This window comes from Acinonyx jubatus, chromosome C2 (assembly GCF_027475565.1).
Source record: "Acinonyx jubatus isolate Ajub_Pintada_27869175 chromosome C2, VMU_Ajub_asm_v1.0, whole genome shotgun sequence".
Classification (NCBI taxonomy): Eukaryota; Metazoa; Chordata; class Mammalia; order Carnivora; family Felidae; genus Acinonyx; species Acinonyx jubatus.
Window position 1 is genome coordinate 146,249,582 of NC_069384.1, and position 21,639 is coordinate 146,271,220.

General features: G+C 40.9%; 1 protein-coding gene across 9 annotated transcripts in view; it reads right to left on the minus strand.

Annotated features, from left to right (window-relative positions):
- ACKR2 (atypical chemokine receptor 2) overlaps positions 1–21,639 on the minus strand; it is a 57,221-nt gene that overhangs the window by 31,104 nt on the left and 4,478 nt on the right. For 3 of the 9 annotated variants that reach the window (XM_053221568.1, XM_053221567.1, XM_053221566.1), the window contains 2 exons: positions 17,265–21,038; positions 4,415–4,474 (listed from right to left, as the gene is read on the minus strand). The gene's annotated coding sequence lies outside the window, so the exon portion shown is untranslated. Of the gene's footprint in view, positions 1–4,414; positions 4,475–17,264; positions 21,611–21,639 lie in introns of those variants that run through there. The other 6 variants (XM_053221574.1, XM_053221570.1, XM_053221572.1 and 3 more) reach the window with 5 other exon arrangements.

Genomic DNA, 21,639 nt, shown 5'->3' on the forward strand with positions numbered 1-21,639 from the left:
GTGTGAGTGGGGGAGAGGCAGAGAGAGGGAGACACAGAATCTGAAGCAGGCTCCAGGTTCTGAGCTGTCAGCGCAGAGCCTGATGCAGGGCTTGAACCCATGAACTGTGAGATCATGACCTGAGCCGAAGTTGGACGCTTGGCCACTGAGCCAAGCAGGTGCCCCTAAATAAAAACATTAAAAAAAAAAAACCATCAAATATGCAAAGCAGCTTTTTAAAAAAGTTTTATTTATTTGTTTTTGAGAAAGAGAGAGAGTACACACAGAAGTGGGGGAAGGGCAGAGAGAGAGAGGAGAGGGAGAGAATCCTAAGTAGGCTCTGCACTGCCAGCTCAGAGCCTGATGCCCAGGTTTGAACGTATGAACCTTGAGATCATGACCTGTGCCGAAGACAGACCCTCAACCAACTGAACCACCCAGGTGCCCCAAAGCCACTTTCTTAACACAAAAAAATATTAATACTAATGGTATCTTCTCTTTTATATTTCTATGATTTATTCTAAGGTTAGAAGATGCTTACCCACCTAAAGAAAGCAATTAGCATACCAGTGAACTGAAGCTATTTATTAGCAGATACTTGGGCTGCAAGGTTAAGAATCTTATTTGAGACCCCATCAGCAACCCTAAACTCTATATATGATTATGTTAATGACTTCATAATGTCATGGGGTAATAACTGGGTGAAAAGATATGATATCTGGGATTTGCTTTAAAATACTCCAGGAAAAAAAAAAGAAAATATATACCTAAATATATAAATAGAGAGGTGATCACCTAGCCCACTTCCCCTGCTCAAGTTTTTCTCCCTAAGAAGTCTGTAACTCCTAGTCAAGTTGATTACTTGAGTTTTTTTCTTTTTAATGTATTTATTTTTGAAACAGAGCATGAGTTAGGTTAGGGGCAGGGCAAGAGGGAAACACAGAATCTGAAGCAGGCTCCAGGCTCTGAGCTGTCAGCACAGAGCCTGATGCAAGGCTCGAACCTACCAACCATGAGATCATGACCTGAGCCAAAGTCGGACGTTTAACCGACTGAGCCACCCAGGCGCCCCTTGATTGAGTTTTGAAATCTTAAGATATATAAATGTACATATGTTAAGATATGTAAATATCTTTCCATTAAAAAGTAAAGATATGTAGATGTATCTAGACACCCTTAAACTTGAGGTTCCACAGTAATGTCTTTTGAATTTAATTTTAAGACACAAAGACCTGTTGAAATTGTGTTCTGTCATATTCATACAATGTAACTCCTAAGGATCTTTAAAATTAGATCCAACTGGATTTTGGATATTTCACATGGCTTCCCCTGACTCAAGGTCAAGTCAAGAACTTACAGTTTCATTCTACTAATTATGCTTTGAGTCAGAAAATGTCTCCAAACTGCTATTTTTAACAGTTTCTGTAATCTTCATGCTACCAATAAGTGGGTTCAGATCAACAGGATTAACAGGAGTAACAAACTCCACAGTAATGCCCAACAGTGTTCCCAACCTAGATTCTTAATTCTGTAATTGCACTTCCTTTTCTTTTATACTGAAATTCTTGATTCCTAAAGTAATACACATCATCACTACTACATTTATTTGTATCTAACACAAAAAATGGTTTAAAATACAATATTAAAGGTTCAATAAAGCTATAGAATAAAGTCCAATATTTTTTATGCAGTTCCTTTTTTCTTAAACTGTGTCCCAAAAAGTCACAACTTAAAGTCGCTCCCGTGACCTCACATGGTGGTCAACCCATATTCAAGAGCTGCACTGTCCAACAGAGTGGCCACTAGCCATATGTGGCTATTGAGCATTTGAAAGGTGACTAGTCTAGGGTGCCTCAGTGGCTTAGCCAATTAAGCATTTGACTTCAGCTCAGGTCATAATCTCGTGGTTCACAAGTTCAAGCCCAGTGTCCAGCTCTGTGCAGACGGCTCAGACTCTGGAGCCTGTTTCAGATTCAGTGTCTCCCTCTCTCTCTCTGCCCCTCCCCGCTCATGCTCCCTCCCTCTCTCTCTCTCTCTCTCTCTCTCTCTCTCTCAAAAATAAATAAACATTGAAATGTGACTAGTCTACACTGAGAAGTTTTACAGCATAAAGCACATACCAGGTTTCAAATACTTGGTACATATAAAAGAATGTAAATATCAACAATTTAATGTTAATTAATAATTTAATAATGATTATTATCTTGATAATATTTTCACTATGTTGGATTAAATTAAATATATTGGGTTTTTTAAGTTTTAAAAAATTTTTTTATGTTTATTTATTTTTGAAAGACACAGAGACACAGAGTGTGAGCAGGAAACAGGCAGAGAGACAGGGAGACACAGAATCTGAATCAGGCTCCAGGCTCTGAGCTGTCAGCACAGAGCCCAATGCGGGGCTCAAACTCACGAGCCGTGAGATCATGACCTGAGCTAAAGTCAGCCACCCAACTGACTGAGCCACCCAGGCGCCCCTAAATTAAATATATTGTTAAAATTAATTTTACCTGTTTCTCTCTTTTCTTTAATGTGACCATAGAAAATTTTAAATTACATTTGAAGCCTACCATCTATTTCTACTACACAGCACTGGTCTAGAGTCAGTCATACATGTTGTGTGTGTGGCAATGGAATTTCTTAATCTGATGGACAGATTGGGGAGGGTTTTTTTTTTTTTTTCCAATTTGACAGAACTGGATATCTAACATCTTAAAAGATGGTGACTTTCTGCTATTCTGGGTGCTGATGCTACTCAAGGAAAAGGGAGAATCACTCTCTTATTCCAGAAATCTCAGTCTCCAAAATTTTGTTAGAGTTCATTTCACTACCATTAAACCATACAATGATTTAATAACAATTCTAAATATAAAATTCATAGATATGACTTCCAGCTGAATAAAATTCATTCTGACTCATTTTGTATAGTTTCTAGTAATATTAGGACCGATGTATTTTCACATGTTCAATGGATTTTGAATTTATCAAAACCTTGACCTACTAGGGTACCGTCATTTACCAGTAATTGCATTTTCAGCATCAAGGCCAATGAAAGGACATTCAGGAGATAGCAATCACAGTATTTTGAGCAGGGACAGTTTAATATAAAGAATTATTAACTACTTAAAGGGAGCTAACTACTATAAGGGAATAAAAGAGAACTCTAAAGAATACCCTAAGGCAGAGGGAGGGTAACCAAAAGAACCTACTTGGATGGGGGGGGGGGGGGGGAAGGCAGGGGCGGGTAGAGCCTCTCCCTAAGGCTGGGACACTGACCTCACTGGAGAGGGTGTGACTGCAGCCACAAGTCATCAGATGACACAGTAGTACACTAGATCGCCCTAGCCAGAGCTGGTACACAGTAGCTGAGGCAGGAAACTGTAGGCATTGGCTGGCAAGCAGGACTCCCCCACAGCTGGGGTACTAGTAAGCAGAAGCCAGAAGGAAGAAACCACTTGCTTATGTAGATGAAATTGGCCTTCCAGCACTCTCTACTGATAAAGCTGAACATTGAGCTGTAAGGAAGAAATGTTCTAGTATCCCAAGCAAAGCAATGAAGGATAGATCTGAAATAAGGAGGTATTAAGTGATAATTGGCACACCTCCTCTAAACGTAGGAGGGCTTGATCTTTTGCTATCAGGGGCTTTGTGCAAGTACATAAAAGACTTTCCAGAAAAGAATTTTTAGAAATATCCTTAATGAGATGTTACAACTTCTAGGTGGCAATTAAGGATTTAGGCTTTTACTTTTGAAGCCTCCTTTTCTCACAGATCTCTGACCCAATCTGGTCATGATGAGAGTTTCCTTTTTTTTTTTTTTCCTTAAACATTTCAAGATATTATGGTTCCAGGATCAATCTTGGAAGTTTTGGGTCATCTCTTGTACACTAATCCCTAATTATACATAAAAGGAACCAAAGTCTTTGAAATTAACGGATTTGGGGGCACCTGGGTGGCTCAGTAGATTGAGTGTCCAACTTTGGTTCAGGCCATGATCTCATGGTTCATTAGTTCAAGCCCTGCATCAGGCTCTGCACTGGCAGTGCACAGCCAGCTTGGATTCTCTCTCTCCTCTCTCTCTGCCCCTCTTCCACTCATGCTTTCTATCTCTCAAAATACATAAAACTTTTTTTTAATGTTTATTTATTTTTGAGAGAGAGACAGAGTGTGAGCTGGGGAAGGGGCAAAGAGAGGGAGACACAGAATCTGAAAGAGGCTCCAGGCTCTGAGCTGTCAGAACAAAGCCTGACACGGGGCTCAAACTGCCAGACTGGGAGGTCATCACCTAAGCCAAAGTCAGACACTCAACCAACTGAGCCACCCAGGCGCCCCTCAAAATAAATAAACTTAAAAAAAAATTAAAGTAAAGTAACTGATTTGGGGGAAGTTGGAGTTGTCTTCCTGACCCAGACAGGAGCATCTACAGAACACTTACCTATCTAGCCTGAGGAGAAATAGGTACACTTGATTTTGAGGAGCCTGAGGAGTCTGAGACCTGAAAGGTACAACAGAGGCCAGACAGATAGTCAAACAGATACACAGCCAGCTTTAGTTTATGATGCTTACCTGAAACAACAAAGCCTTTCTGAAAAGCCCAGGGTAGGAGTTTAGATGCAGCCTCTCCAGGAGTGGAAGGCTCCCACAGGCCCAGAAGAGGACACAAAAGTAAGAAATTAAGGGGTCTCATTAGCAGGCACTTGCTTCATCCTGCATTACACTTCTGCTCCTCTTGGAGTCTGTGTTGTTCTATACTTCATTGACTAGGCCAAATTTTGGGAGAAGAGGGTACAGAAAAGGTTTAAAAGCAAGATGTTTTCGTTTATAGGGACTGTACTGCAAAAGGAAGGAGGGGAGTGCTCATCAGCAGGAGAGACGAGGACTTCCAATTCTTTACATAGGGAAATTGCACACTCCCTTTGATACTGGATTCAACCTAAGGACCCTCCAAGGTTTTTTTGTGCTCACTGGAGGAAGAGAGGCCTTGGGACATTCAGGCAGGAAAGATGACATTCATCAGGGGAGAGAAATATGGATCTTGTTGTAAGATAACAAACTTTTAGAAGTTTAATACAGAGAACAAACAGGTGGTTGCCAGAGGGAGGTGGGGGGTTGGTGAAATAGGTGAAGGGGGGTTAACAGTACACTTAATGTGATGAGCACTGAGAAATGTATAGAATTGTTGAATCATTATATTGTACATCTGAAACTAATGTAACACGGTATGTTAGTTATACTTAATAAAAATTTTATTTTAAAAAAGCTACTTAAAAGGGGGGATACTGAAAACAAAAATTTGAAAAGAAATCCCACAAGAAAAATATTAGAGATTGATGAAAGCATCACAGAGTTCATTAGTTCAGAGTTTACACTTTAGAAATTGTAACCTGAAACTGGATTTTTCTCTTGAGGATAGGGTCATGAAAGGTGAGACTCTGCTCCCAAACTCCTCCTTAGTCTCTATATGTTCCATGGGGCACTTCACAGTTGAGGGATAACCTCTTCAAGTTTCTGCCATGTCTTGTGTCCTTTTTGCCTCTCAGTTGGAACAATGGGGAAAAGACTCAAAGAAGAAAGCCGCATGGTGGAGGACAGAGCACAAGAGGCTGGTAGTCAAGAGGCGGTCCACTCTCAGCTCTGAAAACAATGTGCTATAGGAATTAGGGCAAATCTCTTCTCCAATCTGGGTCTCAGGAGCCCTATCTATAAAATTAGAGCTGCTCCAGCTCCAAAGCCTTATCAGAAAAATCGAAGAGCTGACAGAGCAAGGATTTGGGGGAAAGGTGAAAAGAATGAGCAGCAGAAGCAAAAGCCCTTGACCTAGTCTCCAGTATTAGCCAGAAGTCAACTGGGGAAGGTGACTCACTCTGGCTCACCTAGAATTGCCCATAATTCCTGGTCCACCACACCCATTTTCCCTCCTGACCTCCTTGGGAAGAGAATTTCTGATAAGTCATAGGTGGACTGCCTTAGTCATCAATTCAGTAGGGGTGATTGCCTGGAGCACAGTCATGTGGATGATTTATTTGCTTCTAGTGAACTAATCTTGTTTGAAAGTTGTAAGAGTCCAGACACACCTAGGTGGACACAAGGGTGGCAGTTTTCCTGTCCCTTGCCTCTACCAAAGCCCAGGTGTGCAACTTTCTGGGTACTTTGCATTGATCAAATCATATATCTTACACATTCCAACCTCGATGGCCCTTTTGCTGACCTTATCTCTTCTTTTTCACCCTGCTCACATCTGTTACCCACCAGGAGACCTGCTCTGTCCCTTCTCTAATTCTCCAACATCAGATGGCTTAGTGTTCCCCTCCCCTCGGTGGCTGTAAATCAACATGACCATGATGATGGTGATAAAGACACCACGCATTTTGTCTACTATTATATAAACCGTGGGCCAGCCCTTGTATTATCCCCTTGTTTTATTTAACTGGCACCACCACAATTGCAGGTATTGTACTTCATATTATAATTTTATTTCCTATTATAAATCTATTTTGAGAAGTTACTAGAGAAGGGTTTTACATTCTGGCTTGAAAACCTTTATCACACTGCATTCCTGATGAGAAATATCTGATTAGCTCCAAAATTATCAGCCTTTATCCTGAATTAGAATAAAATGTCTAACTGGTATATGGAATGAATTCACCTCTCTAAATCTCATACCCTCAGACCTTCCCAGAACATTCACATACACATGGGCTCTGGAAGGATAACAGTCCGCAATACAATAATTCATTTTGGTCCCCCCAGAAGTGACCCTCTCAGGATGAGTTTGATCTGACATTCCTTAGCTAACGTCAGCATGTGAGTATCCATTGACCTATCTCACTGGAATTCAACCTTTTGACTAGAGCTATTTTCCTTTCCTTGTTGACTTTACACACATTTTTTTTCAGGCCTGTAGTTTCTTTTAAGGCAAAGATTGAAAGATGCATACATCTAGGCTAAAAAGCAATCTGATTTTCTCTCACTGCCCAAAGTTGGCAAACAACATCATCAAATCCTAAGTGGAGAGTGTTGGGGCTTCTCCCTGTGGGTGAGAGTGTCCAAGTGGAGGCTAGATAACCAGCTGCCAGAGGATTCTACAGTGACTAACAGCTGGAAATCAGGATTCCAACCTTGAAACTCTCTATGGACTCTTTCCCAGGCATGGAGAGAGACAAAGCGGACAAGCCCAAACTCCTAAGGCCCTTGTCTTGGCACCTGGTCAGATCCTGTGATCACGGTTTCTCATGTAGATAAACTGTCATCTTAACTAACCTGAAAGTTCCCCAGAGGCAGAGTATACTGTGTTTCTTCTGCTCTAGTCTCTACAGTACGCGGCCTAGAGCTCAACATTTAAGGGGGGTTCAATAGCCACCAAATTCTCTTATCCTTTCAATAAGAATGCTTTGAAGTTACCATGAGAAGTAAGTTTTCAGGGTGGGGCCAAGATGGTGGAAGAGCACGGAAGTTTTTTCTGTGTCTCACGTCCATGAAATACAGCCAGATCAACACTAAACCATCCTGCACACCTAGAAAACTGATCTGAGGATTAACACAACAATCTGCACAACCTGAAATATAGAACTCAGCAGGTACACAGTGCAGAGAGGTGAACCAGGGGAGAGAGAAGCCTTGGAGGGCAGGGAGCTGTTTTTGCTTGCAAAGAGAGGACAGAGGTGGGGGAGAGTATGGAAAAAGCACCCCCCCCCAAAAGCACCTGGAAAGAAAGTGGAAAAGTGGAAACAGCTACAGGAACTGAACAAAAAAGGGAGAAAGAAGAAAGGAGAGGGTTTAAATTCCATTAAGACTCTATAAACAGGGGGAGCACAGAGTCTGAAACTCCACAGCTAGATACCTGGTAGTGCTCTGATGGCAAGGGCAAATCCTCAAGAGCAGAGAGTGAGGTCCGGGGGTCCTTTAGAGAGGTGGTTCCCCTGCTGGGAGGACATTTGGTAGAGGCTGTGCAGCCTCCCCATAGCCAAAGGTCCCAGCAGACCCCAGAGAACAATCACATTCACTGGTACTGGAACAAGGACATTAAGGGGGAAGCCTGGTGCCAGATGTGTGTTGTGACTTACCAATAATCCCTGAAATGCTGCTGCAACACAACTGCGTGAACTTTTTCTGGGGTGGGCTTGCATCAGACCTCAGTCTCTGTGCATCGGCAACAGCAAGGTCCAGCGAACGTTCCTGGGTGTGGCCAGCACTCAGCCATTGCTCAGTGAGACCTTCCCTCAGAAGGTCTAAGCGGGTCAAAGCCGCAGTCCCTCAGAAGTGAGAGGTTGGGAAACACCACTGCATCTGAGATAAGACCCAGGAGGGAGGTGCTGCCTCACAACCTGATGGCTTGGTCACAGACAGTATAAAAGCAGGAAGTGGACAGAAACCGGAGACAAAGGATGGGTGCAAGATTGCTGATCAGGGAGAACACAGTTCCAATACTAGAGACTGGATAGCTGGATTACGCCATTTTCACCCCTCCCATGCACACGCATACACACCTAAAAGCGCCACAACAATCTACCCCAGTAAGCTAAGGAGCGCCATCTCGTGGAGAACAGAGCCATTACATGAAGCCCCACCCAAGTGGACCAACCTCACACTTCAGGAACACCACAAGTCTCTCCACCTCCTTAGTTTACGGACTATAAAATTCTTCGGAGTTTGACTTCTAGGGGAAAATGATGTAATTTCACTTGTATTTCAGTCTGTTTGCTGGTCCATTCAATTCTTTTTCTTTTTCTTTTTCTTGAATACAGAAAGAGAAAAATTTTATTTTTATTTTCAATTTTTATTAAAAATATTTTTATTTAATTTTTTTCTACTATATTTTTTACTTTTTTGTAAATTTTTCAAATTCTATTTTACTTCCATCATTTCATTTTATTCTATTTCATTGCATTCATTTTTTTTCTAATTTTCAAACGTTTTCCTTTTTTTTCTTTCCCCTTTTTTCTTTAATCTATTAAGCTCTTTTCAACAACCAGACCAAAATGCACCTATGATCTAGCATAATTTATTTGATATGTTTTGATTTATTTGTGTTGTTTTTATTTTATAATTTTAATTTTTTTTTAGCTTATTAGTTCCTTTTCTTCCTTCAAAATGATGAAACAAAGGAATTCACCCCAAAAGACAGAGCAGGAAGAAATGACAGCCAGGGACTTAATCAACACAGATACAAGCAAGATGTCTGAACCAGAATTTAGAATCATGATAATAAGAATACTAGCTGGGGCTGAAAATAGATTAGAATCCCTTTCTGCAGAGATAAAAGAAGTAAAACTAGTCAAGATGAAATAAAAAATGCTATAACTGAGCTGCAATCTTGAATGGATGTCACGGTGGCAAGAATGGATGAGGCAGACCAGCGAATCAGCAATATAGAGGACAAACTTATGGACAATAATAGGACAGAAAAAAGAGGAAGACTAAGACAAAAGAGCACAATTTAAGAATTAGAGAAATCAGCGACTCATTAAAAAGGAACAACATCAGAATCATAGGGGTCCCAGAAGATGAAGAGAGAGAGAAAGGGGTAGAAGAGTTATGTGAGCAAATCATAGTAGAAAACTTTCCTAACCTGGGGAAAGACACTGACATCAAAATCCAGAAAGCACAGAAGACTCCCATTAGATTCAACAAAAACTGACCATCAACAAGGCATATCATAGTCAAATTCACAAAATACTCAGGTAAGGAAAGAATCAAGAAAGCAGCAAGAGAAAAAAAGTCCTTACCTACAATGGAAGACAGATCAGGTTTGCAACAGACCTATCCACAGAAACTTGGCAGGCCAGAAAGGAGTGGCAGGATATATTCAATGTACTGAATCAGAAAAAATATGCAGCCAAGAATTCTTGATCCAGCAAGGCTGTCATTCAAAATAGAAGAGACTAAAATTTCCCAGACAAAAAAATTAAAGGAGTTTGTGACCACTAAACCAGCCCTGCAAGAAATTTTAAGGGGCACTCTCTGAGGGGAGAAAAGACAAAAACAAACAAACAACAAACAAAAAACCCAAAAGCAACAAGGACTAGAAAGGACCAGAGAACACCACCAGAAACTCCAACTCCACAAGCAACATAATGGCAATAAATTCATATCCTTCAGTACTCACTCTACACATCAATAGACTAAATGCTCCAATAAAAAAACATAGGGCAACAGAATGGATAAGAAAACAAGATCCATCTATATGCTGTTTACAAGAGACCCACTTAACACCTAAAGACACCTTCAGATTGAAAGTAAGGGGATGGAGAACCATCTATCATGCTAATGGTCGACAAAAGAAAGCCGGAGTAGCCACGCTTATATCAGACAATCTAGACTTTAAAATAAAGACTGTAACAAGAGATGAAGAAGGCTATTATATCATAATTAAGGGGTCTATCCACCAAGGAGACCTAACAATTGTAAACATTTATGCTCCAAATGTGCAAATACCCAAATATATAAATCAATTAATCACAAACATAAAGAAACTCATTGATAATAATACCATCATTGTAGGGGACTTCAACACCCCACTTACAGAAATGGACAGATCATCTAAACAGAAAATCAATAAGGAAACAATGGCTATGAATGACACACTGGACCAAATGGACTTAACAGAAATATTCAGAACATTCTATCCTAAAGCAGTGGGATACACATTCTTCTCCAGTGCACATGGAATGTTCTCCAGAATACATCATATACTGGGACAAAAATCAGCCCTCAACAAGTACAAAAAGATCAAGATATACCGTGCATATTTCCAGACCACAAGGCTATGAAACTCAAAATCAACCACAAGAAAAAATTTGGAAAGATAACAAATACTTGGAGACTAAATAACATCCTACTAAAGAATGAATGGGCTAACCAAGAGTTAAAGAGGAAGTTAAAAAGCACATGGAAGCCAATAAAAATGATAACGCCACAGCCCAAAACCTCTGGGATGCAGCAAAGGCAGTCATAAGAGGGAAATATATACCAATCCAGGCCTTCCTAAAGAAGGAAGAAAGGTTTCAGATACACAACCTAACCTTATGCGTTAAAGAGCTGGAAAAATAACAGCAAATAAGATCCAAAACCAGCAGAAGACAGAAAATAATAAAGATCAGAGCAGAAATCGTGCTATTGAAACCAAAAAAAAAAAAAAGTAGAACAGATCAATGAAACCAGAAGCTGGTTCTTTGAAAGAATTAACAAAATTGATAAACCACTAGCCAGTTTGATCAAAAAGAAAAAGGAAGGGACCCAGACAAATAAAATCAAGAATGAAAGAGGAGAGATCACAACCAACACAGCAGAAATACAAACAATAATAAGAGAATATTATGAGCAATTATACAGCAATAGAATAGGTAATCTGGAAGAAATGGACAAATTCCTAGAAACATATAAACAACCAAAACTGAAACAGGAAGAAATAGAAAATTTGAACAGACCCATGACCAGTAAAGAAATTGAATTAGTAATCAAAAATCTCCCAAAAAACAAGAGTCCATGGCCAGATGACTTTCCAGGGGAATTCTACCAAACATTTAAAGAAGAGTTAACATGTAGTCTCTTGAAGCTGTTCCAAAAAATAAAAATGAAAGGAAAACTTTCAAACTCTTTCTATGAAGCCAGCATTACCTTGGTTCCAAAACCAGACAAAGACCCCACTAAAAAGGAGAACTATAGACAAATTTCCCTAATGAACATGAATGCAAAAATCCTCAACAAGATGTTAGCCAACTGGATCCAACAATACATTAAAAAAATTATTCACCACGCCAAGTGGGATTTATACCTGGGATGCAGAGCTGGTTCAATACCTGCAAGTCAATCAATGTGATACATCACATTAATAAAAGGAAGGACAAGAACCACATGATCCTCTCAATAGATGCAGAGAAAGTATTTGACAAAATACAGCATCCTTTCTTGATAAAAACCCTCAAGAAAGTAGGGATAGAAGGTTCATACCTTGAGATCATAAAAGCCATATATGAAAGACCCAACGCTAATATCATCCTCAATGGGGAAAAGCTGAGAGCTTTCCCCCTGAGGTCAGGAACAAGACAGAGATGTCCACTCTCACCACCGTTATTCAACATAGTATTGGAAGTCTTAGCCTCAGCAATCAGACAACACAAAGAAATAAAAGGCATCCAAATCAGCCAGGAGGAGGTCAAGCTTTCACTCTTCTCAGATGACATGATACTCTATATGGAAAACCCAAAAGATTCCACCAAAAAAACCTGCTAGAACTGATCCATGAATTCAGCAAAGTCGCATGATATAAAATCAATGCACAGAAATCAGTTGCATTCCTATACACCAATAATGAAGCAACAGAAAGAGAAATCAAGGAATCAATCCCATTTATAATTGCATAAAAACCATAAAATACCTAGGAATAAATCTAACCAAAGAGGTGAAAAATCTATACACTGACAACTATAGAAAGCTTAGGAAAGAAATTGAAGAAGACACACACACACACACACACACACACACACACACAAATGGAAAAAGATTCCATGCTCCTGGATAGGAAGAACAAATATTGTTAAAATGTTGATACTACCCAAAGCAATCTACATATTCAATGCAATCCCTATCAAAATAACACCAGCATTCTTCACAGAGCTAGAACAAACAATCCTGAAATTTGTATGGAACCAGAAAAGACCCCAAATAGCCAAAGCAATCTTGAAAAAGAAAACCAAAGCTGGAGGCATCAAGATCCCGAACTTCAAGCTGTATTACAAAGCTGTAATCATCAAGACAGTATGGTACTGGCACAAAAACACTCAGATCTGTTGCAGGGAGTATGGCCAGAGTCGCAAAAGATGAATCCGCAAACAAAGTGCAGTTAAGTGAAGGTCCTCATACTCGAGTGGGAATGAGGCCCCAACTCCAGAATGAAGCTTCTTCTTATTAGGATAATTGCTAAAGACTATGTGCATAAAATCAGCTAAGCAAGTGTGTTAATCAATCTAATGGTTTGGCTTTTCAAGGTTGAATTTCAAGTTAATTGGTTTCTATAACACTAGGAAGGGTCAGGTGTGAAGGAGGATCTGGCTCTGGACAATGTTAATGGCTCTAGGTGTTCCTTAGGAGCCACAGCCACGTTCAGCTGTGTAAACATGTCCTAAGGCCTTGCATCTTCTCCAGCCCTTCCAATTTGAAGTCTTTTCCTTTGATGCTTCTCTCCTGTATCTCCCACACAGATCAGTGGAGCAGAATAGAGAACCCAGAAACGGACCCACAAACGTATGGCTAACTAATCTTTGACAAAGCAGGAAAGAATATCCAATGGAATAAAGACAGTTTCTTCAGCAAGTCGTGCTGGGAAAACTGGACAGTGACATGCAGAAAAATATAATTGGACCACTTTCCTACACCATACACAAAAATAAACTCAAAATGGATGAAAGCCCTAAATGTAAGACAGGAAACCATCAAAATACTCGAGAAGAGAACAGGCAAAAACCTTTGACCTTGGCCACAGCAACTTCTTACTAAACACGTCTCCAGAGGCAAGGGAAACAAAAGCAAAAATGAACTATTGGGACCTCATCAAAATAAAACTTCTGCACAGCCAAGGAAACAATCAGCAAAACTAAAAGGCAACGGACGGAATGGGAGAAGATACTTGCAACAGACGTATCAGTTAAAGGGTTAGTATCCAAAATCTATAAGGAACTTATCAAACTCAACACCCCAAAACAAATAATCCAGTGAAGAAATGGATAAGTATCTCCAAGGAAGATAGCTAGATGGCCAACCAACACATGAAAAAGGGCTCAACGTAACTCATCATCAGGGAAATACAAATCAAAACCACAATGAGATATCACCTCACACCTGTCAGAATGGCTAAAATTAACAACTCAGACAACAACAGATGTTGGTGAGGATGCAGAGAAAGAGGATCTCTTTTGTACTGCTGGTGGGAATGCTAGCTAGTGCAGCCACTCTGGGAAACAGTATGGAGGTTCCTCAAAAAATTAAAAATAGAACTATCCTATGACTTAGCAATTGCACTACTAAGTATTTACCCAAGGAATACAGGTATGCTGTTTCAGAGGGGCACCCGTACCCCAATGTTTCTAGCAGCACTATCAACAATAGCCAAAGTATGGAAAGAGCCCAATGTCCATCGATGGATGAATGGATAAAGATGTGGTATATATATATATACAATGGAGTATACTCGGCAATCAAAAAGAATGAAATCTTGCTATTTGCAACTATGTGGCTGGAATTAGAGGGTATTATGTTAAACGAAATTAGTCAGTCAGAGAAAGACAAATATATGACTTCACTCAGATGAGGACTTTAAGATACAAAACACATGAATGTAAGTGATGGGAAGCAAAAATAATATTAAAACAGGGAAAGGTCAAAACATAAGAGACTCTTAAATGTGGAGAACAAACAGAGGGCTACTGGAGGGGTTGTGAGAGGGGGGATGGGTTAAATGGCTAAGGGGCATTAAGGAATCTACTCCTGAAATCAATGTTGCACTATATGCTAACTAACTTGGATGTAAATTTTAAAAAATCAAGAAAAAAAAAAGAAAAACATCAATCAACTACTGATACCACCTGGTGCTAACCAGGTGATGGATTTTCCTCCCCTGGAAGAGATGAAAAGTTATTTTCAAAGACTGTTTTTTCAAGGATATTTTTATGATTTATTGCCTCCATTTCTTTAGAAGAAAAAAAATTTAATTCTTGGAAAAAAAAAGTTAAGTTTTCAGGGATATGGAGATAGAGTTAAGACATGGTCCCTGCACAAAAGAAACCCGTAACATCCGAGTACAGAAAGACTGACTTTTGATGGAATTTATAACACCGTTATGGTGTTGGCCTATCCATATACCACAGTTATGAGTGATGGAAGTTCAAACAAGGAAACTGTATGTTTTAAGTGGTGAGATGTATTAAGGAAGGCCTGACCAACAAGATCCTTTGGACCTGGAACTCAAAGGATGACCAGTGTTTTATCAGGTGAAAAGTGAGTAACTAGAAACTCAGATAAGTAGAACACTCCACTCAATGACAACAGAATTCACATTCTTCTCAAGTGCACATGGAGCATTCTAACATGGACAGACCATGTTAGGCCATACAACAAGCCTCAAGAAATTGAAAAGAAACAAGGTATAGTCCCATCGAGAAACAACTATTAGCTGTCTATCTTGCACTGCACACAGGGAAAGACTGCTGAACTGCCTGTGGTGATACGAATCTCTCTGCCAATAGGAGGATGGATTTAGGACATGTTCCACAAACCTAACAGTGCCTGTGCCCAGGTAAGCACCTTCCAGAAATGGCACACTTACTTACTGCAGAGGAGCACTTCTATACCAGCCTGCTGTCTCATGAACTGCACTCATTACTAGGGCTGGTCACTTATGTCAATCCAGCCCAACTTCCAGAAGTTGCTGCCATTATGTGTCCCCTCCGCTAAGTAAAGAAAAGGGTAGGCTTGCCTTCAGAGGACACAGGGTATACTGATGGCAGTTGCCAGGGAAACCTGCCAATTTGGCATTCCTCTGCCATCCAACTAGACCCAACGTACTTTGTTTTAAAGTAGGAACTAGACAAAGTAGTCACTGGGCAGAGTTGAGGGCATTATGGATTGTGTTGATGCATGAACCCATGCTCACCAATTTGGCTACTGACAGCTGGGCAGCATGAAAAGGGTTGACAACATGGGTCCTGCAAAGGCACAAAGGAAGCTGGGCTATGTGAAATAGAGCCCTGTGGGGAGCAGACCTATGGAAAGATAACTGGGGTGTATGCACTAAACCTGACGCAGCTGTCCAAGTATGGCCCGCGTCCACTCACTCCCCACCCACACTGCCAGGCGAGCATGGAGCAGGTGCACTAGCCTGGGCAGGGGCCTTCTGCTGGAGGAAATGTGGACTCCATGTGATGCAGTATAATAGGTCCACTGTAAACCAGGACACAGAGGTCCCGGAAGTATTTGGGAAATAGTAAAAAGATTACATTTGCCTTAAAATATTCCGACCCACAGCTGCTGACAAGGACTGTCCCCAGTGCCACCTCAGGCAAGGGCTATTGGGCCACACCCCAAGGCATACTGGACAGACCGCATGCCCTGTTTCTCACTGGCCAATAGATTACATAGGCCCTTTGTATCAGTCTGGAGGATGTTCTACTGTTCTACCAAAATATCAAATGGCCAATGCACACATGAAAAGAAACTCAACGTTATTAGCCATCAGGGAAATGCAAATTAAAACCACAATGAGATACCACTTCACATCCACTGGGATAGTTATAATAAAAAGATGGACAATAACACGTTTGTAAAGATGTGGAGAAACTGGAACCCTCATACATTGCTTCTGGAATGTAGAATGATGCAGCTACTTTAGAAAACAATTTGGCAGTTCCTTAAAAAGTTAAACATAGAGTTACCATATGATCCACCAAGGCATATATACCCCCAAAATTGAAATCATTAGGTCTCGAGAAAAAAAACATGTATATGTTAAATAAATAAAACTATTCATAACAGCCAAAAAGCAGAAACAATCCAAATGTTCATCAATTGATGAATGGCTAAACAAAAATGTGAAATATCCATGCAGCAGAGTATTATTTAGCCATCAAAAATTAATGAAACACATATACATGCTATATGTATGAACCTTGAAAACATTATGCTAAGTGAAAGAAACCAGATACAAAAGTCCATGTCACATGATTCCATTTTTATGAAATGTCCAGAACAGGCAAATCTATAGAGAAAGAAGGTAGATTGATAGTCACTGGAGGGTTCTGGGGTAGAGAGGGCAAGAGGGAGTGATAGTTAAAGGATGCCAGGGGCACCTGGGTGGCTCAGTCAGCTAAGCATTGGCTCCGGCTCAGGTCATGATCTCATGGTTTGTGAGTTCGAGCCCTGCGTCGGGCTCTGTGCTGACAGCTCTGAGCCTAGAGTCTGCTTTGGACTCTGTGTCTCCCTCTCTCTACCCCTCCCTGAGCTGTGTCTCTCTCTTTCTCCCCCCTTAAAAATAAATGAATAAACATTAAAAAAAAAAACAAACCACTAAACTGTAAACTTTAAAGGGGTGAATTTTACAGCATATGAATTATATCTCAATGTTTTAAAACTCAAATAAGTCATGGAATTAGAATAAGTGTGATATACTTAGTATAGAACAAAGTGGGACTAATCATCTTTATTTGATTGCTGCAATAATGTTAAGAAAGAAAAGCAGAGCACAAAATTCAATAGATTTTAGTAATTCCTTCTGCAAAAGTTTATGGAGCTCTTACCATCCTATGTTAAGAGCTGCTTCAGAGTGCACAGAGTGTACAAAGTTGACTGGTCCTCAGCTCCCGTCCAAGAAGTTAATGGAGAGGCTTAGAAGAGGACACGGTGGACTGATGACAGCCCAAGCAGGGTTGCTTCTGCTTGTCTACCCAAGCACAGGGCATGTCAAGAGGGCCACCAGGCTTCCAGTTCTGGTTGCTGCAGACAGGCCTTCCTGGAAAGGGAATGACTGGTGAGATGAAGGCAAACAAGCCACCCAGGAGAGAGACACTAGAATAAATTATAGAACAAAATCACAGCTCGATCTCCCAGACAAGAGAGTGGTTGTGCACCCTTCCATCTGGGGCCCCTAAGGAGAGGGAAGGATTGGGCCAGATTTCTCTGGCTCCCAACCTAATCTCAGGGCAAGTTCTTCTAGGCAAGGAGGCTGGGGAGGGGATGTATTAAGGAGCCGGAAAACATGAGTCATCGTGCAATAGGTTATATCAGAGATTAAGAAAATGAGGGGAAGGAGAATAACTTTTAAAAGGTACAACCTGGGTGGGAGATGGTCCCACTTCAGCAAAGTGATGAAGGGTAGAGGTACAGCCTAGATGGTGTGAGGCTGATGGAATAATGGGGCCTAGCTTGGTACCAAGTGAAGGAGAGGGGACAGCATCACACACAGAGTGAGCATCATGGCTGACTCAGGTCATAGGAACAGCAATGTGGAAGAGACATGGCCAGGACCACAGGGAGGGGATGAGACCAAAAAGTCTGGGATATAGTGGATACAGCAGGAAGATTCTAGCTTTCCTAATGGAGCAACAGCTATTCCGTTACCTTTTTTATCATTAGCTGCGCCTCCCCGACTCCTTTCCTCTATCAATTTGTGGGACCTGGGGACCTGTGGTTACACAGAATACAAAGCAAAATGCTGGAAATGACCCAAGACAATAAAAGTGCTGGGGAGTGGCGCCTGGGTGGCTCTTGCCGGTTAAGCATCGTACTCTTGATTTCAGTTCAGGTCATGGGCTCACAGTTCATGGGTCTGAGCCCCACGCTGAGTTCTGCGCTGGCAGTTTTGAGCCTGCCTGAGGTTTTCTCTCTCCTCTCTCTCTGCAACTCCCCCTCCCTCTCTCTCTCAAAATAAATAACTAATGTTACCAAAAAAAGTGCTGGGGAAAGAGTCTGTTTCAAAAGAGAAAGTAGCATTAGTGTGGAGATCAGGAAAGATTTTACTCACAAAGGTAGTAGCATATGAATTTGAAAGGATGTGAAAGATTTAAAAAACTGTTTCCTGATGACAATAATACTAGTTTGAGAAAGACACAAAAACACAAAGAAAAAATGAAAATCACAAATTATTCTACTACTCAGATAAAACAACCATTAACATTTGAGGGGTATATCTTTCCTCATTTAATGTTATATACATCTATATATCTATTTATATCTGTCTATAAATATCTACATCTATATGGGTATATAGATATAAAAGTACATGTGTTGTGAATATATATGTACATATAATATATACACACACTTTTATATTTCAAAAAACCCTTGTGATTGATAAGGATTCTGAAAGGGAAACAGAAGAGGAGACAGAGAATAAGCATAGGGAGGGCAAAAAAATGCACTGAACGGCAACGAAGCATTGCAGAAACATGAGCTAAACAGGACTGGGTTCAAATCCTGCCTCTGCCTCAATGGAAACCCATGAAAATTACTTAATTATGTTGATCCCCAGGTTCCTCACGTATAAAATGGGGATAATAATATTTACATGATAGAGCTGCTTTAATGATCAGAGACGTGGATATGTCAAGTGTATGGCAATGGTAGGCAGTGAGCACATGTGTTGGTGTAGCACAGGCTGTTTGGGTAGCTGCATGTGGTTCTGCTTCCTTCTGGTGTAAAATACTTGCAGGTAAGGGGGAGGCCAGAGACAACTCACTCACTGTAGCCCATGGATCTCAAGGATTCCAGATCCCACTGACTGTAAGAACAAATTCACCAGAAGTGGCAATAGATCTTTTAAAACTGTTTAACAGCCACCCCCCCCCCCCGCAATTTCTAGAAAAATCACAACCTGTGTAGTACACTTAACACTCAGCCATCTCACTGCAAGGGATTTCCCTCTCATCAGCCATACTGCATTAGGCAACAGGCCAAGGTTACTAGGTCAGTTTTTTAATGGTTATTTTAATATTCTTCATGCTTGAAAAATTCTTCTGACCCTCATAAGCCAAAGTAGCAGAAGGACTATGATGGCTAGAATCTGACTGCTGATTCACTGAGTGAACTTGGGTCAGGTAGATAATCTATTTCTCCTGAAACAGGGCAGGCAAGTTACTGTCCCTGAGCAAAAGCATCAGCATATAGGGACAGTGACTCAGGGCCACCAATTTGAGTGAAGTATCTACATAATCCATTTTTCTCCAAAGCTATAAAAGTAATTGCCCACCCATCTCTGGCGAAGGAGACTATTATCCTTTCTTCACTGTGATTTGGATTCAATTTAGATATCAGCTATATTTATGAGCCCTCGATTCATTAAGCCATGGAGACAAACAGATGGTGCCTTGTAATCAGGCTAAGGGCAAAATGACTTGGAGAGCCTGGAGATCAGTCAACACAAACCTATCTGCAGTGCCATCGAGGATGGCAGTATCTCCCAGAAGAGGCACCTCATTCTCAGGGAATTAGCAGACTGTAAAATGGCCCTAAATCATTGCTGAGAGATATAGAGTAAGGGGAAGAAGAGAAGCAATCACCATCCAAAGCAGTGGGGGAGAAGGGAGGAGGGTTCTGAAAGGGCGACTGTGTAAACGGTGGGTGATCAAGAGAATTAACAGGCTACAGGAGTCCACAGCCCCCACCTGGATATTGCAGCCCCAGTAGCTGAAATGCAACCTGCGTCACTGAACTGAGGAACTGACCTCTGCAGAGAGACAACAGTGAGTCATTCAGCCAGTATCTACTGGAGGCTTATGTTCAGGACACCACTAGGTTAGCACTGTGGGCGGTACAAAGATACACGTAACAGAGGCTCTCCTGCCAGGGTGCTTGTAACCCAATGTTCACATGTGACCACAGTACTCAACATCATATCGAGTGCCAGGAAGCAGCTAGGGAGCCACGCAGAAAATTATGTTTATCCCTCCTGGTGGAAAGAGTTGTTTGCCTGGGATAAACAGAAAGCTTTTGCTTCCAGTGATTAATTCTGTTTTTGTATAACCTATTAACATACCTGTGCAAATACAGATCATAAAAATAAGTCAATCTTTTTAGTTATATAGATTATATAAGATTGTAAGTTTTCTAACTTAAAAAATCAAGATATAAAACCGAATATTCTCTACTGAAGGGCATATTTAACAACAAACTATATGGAATGTAAAATTATATAAATTTTTTGAAATGTTTATTTATTTTGAGAGAGAGAGTGCAAGCACGAGCAAGCAGGGGAGAATCTGAAGAATCACAGCATCTGAAGCAGGCTGCCCCTCCCCCACTCACACTCCAGAGCCTGGAGCCTGCTTTGGATTCTGTCTCTCTGCCCCTCCCCCCTCTAAAAAATAAATATACATTAAAAATTTTTTTTAAAAAGTTTTCCTGTATAAATAATCCTCTTAACATCACTGCATACAGGAGTCAGGCAAATCTGGGCCAGTTTGGTCAGAGCAGAATACCATGAGAGCAAAGGCAGAGTGCCATCCCTACCTTAGATCTTCCCAGAGCTTCATAGGACTGGCCCCTCGTCGTTCAGTTCTCTGCTCGGATGTCATGGGCTGGATGTGGAGAAAGGAGGAAGTTGTGTCAGGGATTTACCCAGGTTTCATATTTGGTTAATGGGATGGATAGCCGTTCCACCAGCCAAGTCAGGGAATTTAGGAGAAAGCGCAGGCTTATTGGGAGGGGAGTGTCCACAGCAGGGGGAAGGAGGGGAAAGAGATGATTAATCCAGCTCACTTATGGACATGTTGTAGAATCTGTGGGATACTGAGGTAGAGATGTCCAACACACAACTGAGTGTAGGGTTCTACAGCTCAGGTAAGAAGTATGGCAGAGAGAGAAGAGAGCATCAGTATACAGATGACAGTAAAAAACCATGAGGGTACATGAGATGATCCCAAGAGGAAAAAAGAGAGTAGATGTCCTTCACTATTGTAGTCTCAGTAGTGTGACAGTAACAGAGACCTGTGGGTTGAGCAAAGAGTGATATGGAAATAACACACATATTTTTTTCCTCCTAAACCTGGGAGAGAGAAAATAGAAAAATAACTACAGGAAGGATGAAGGAGCTAGGAAGGGACTTTTTCTATAAGTAGAAGAGTCTTGGGTAGGAGAAGCCCATAACAAGAGAGAGCAAACACAATTACAGATGAGAGA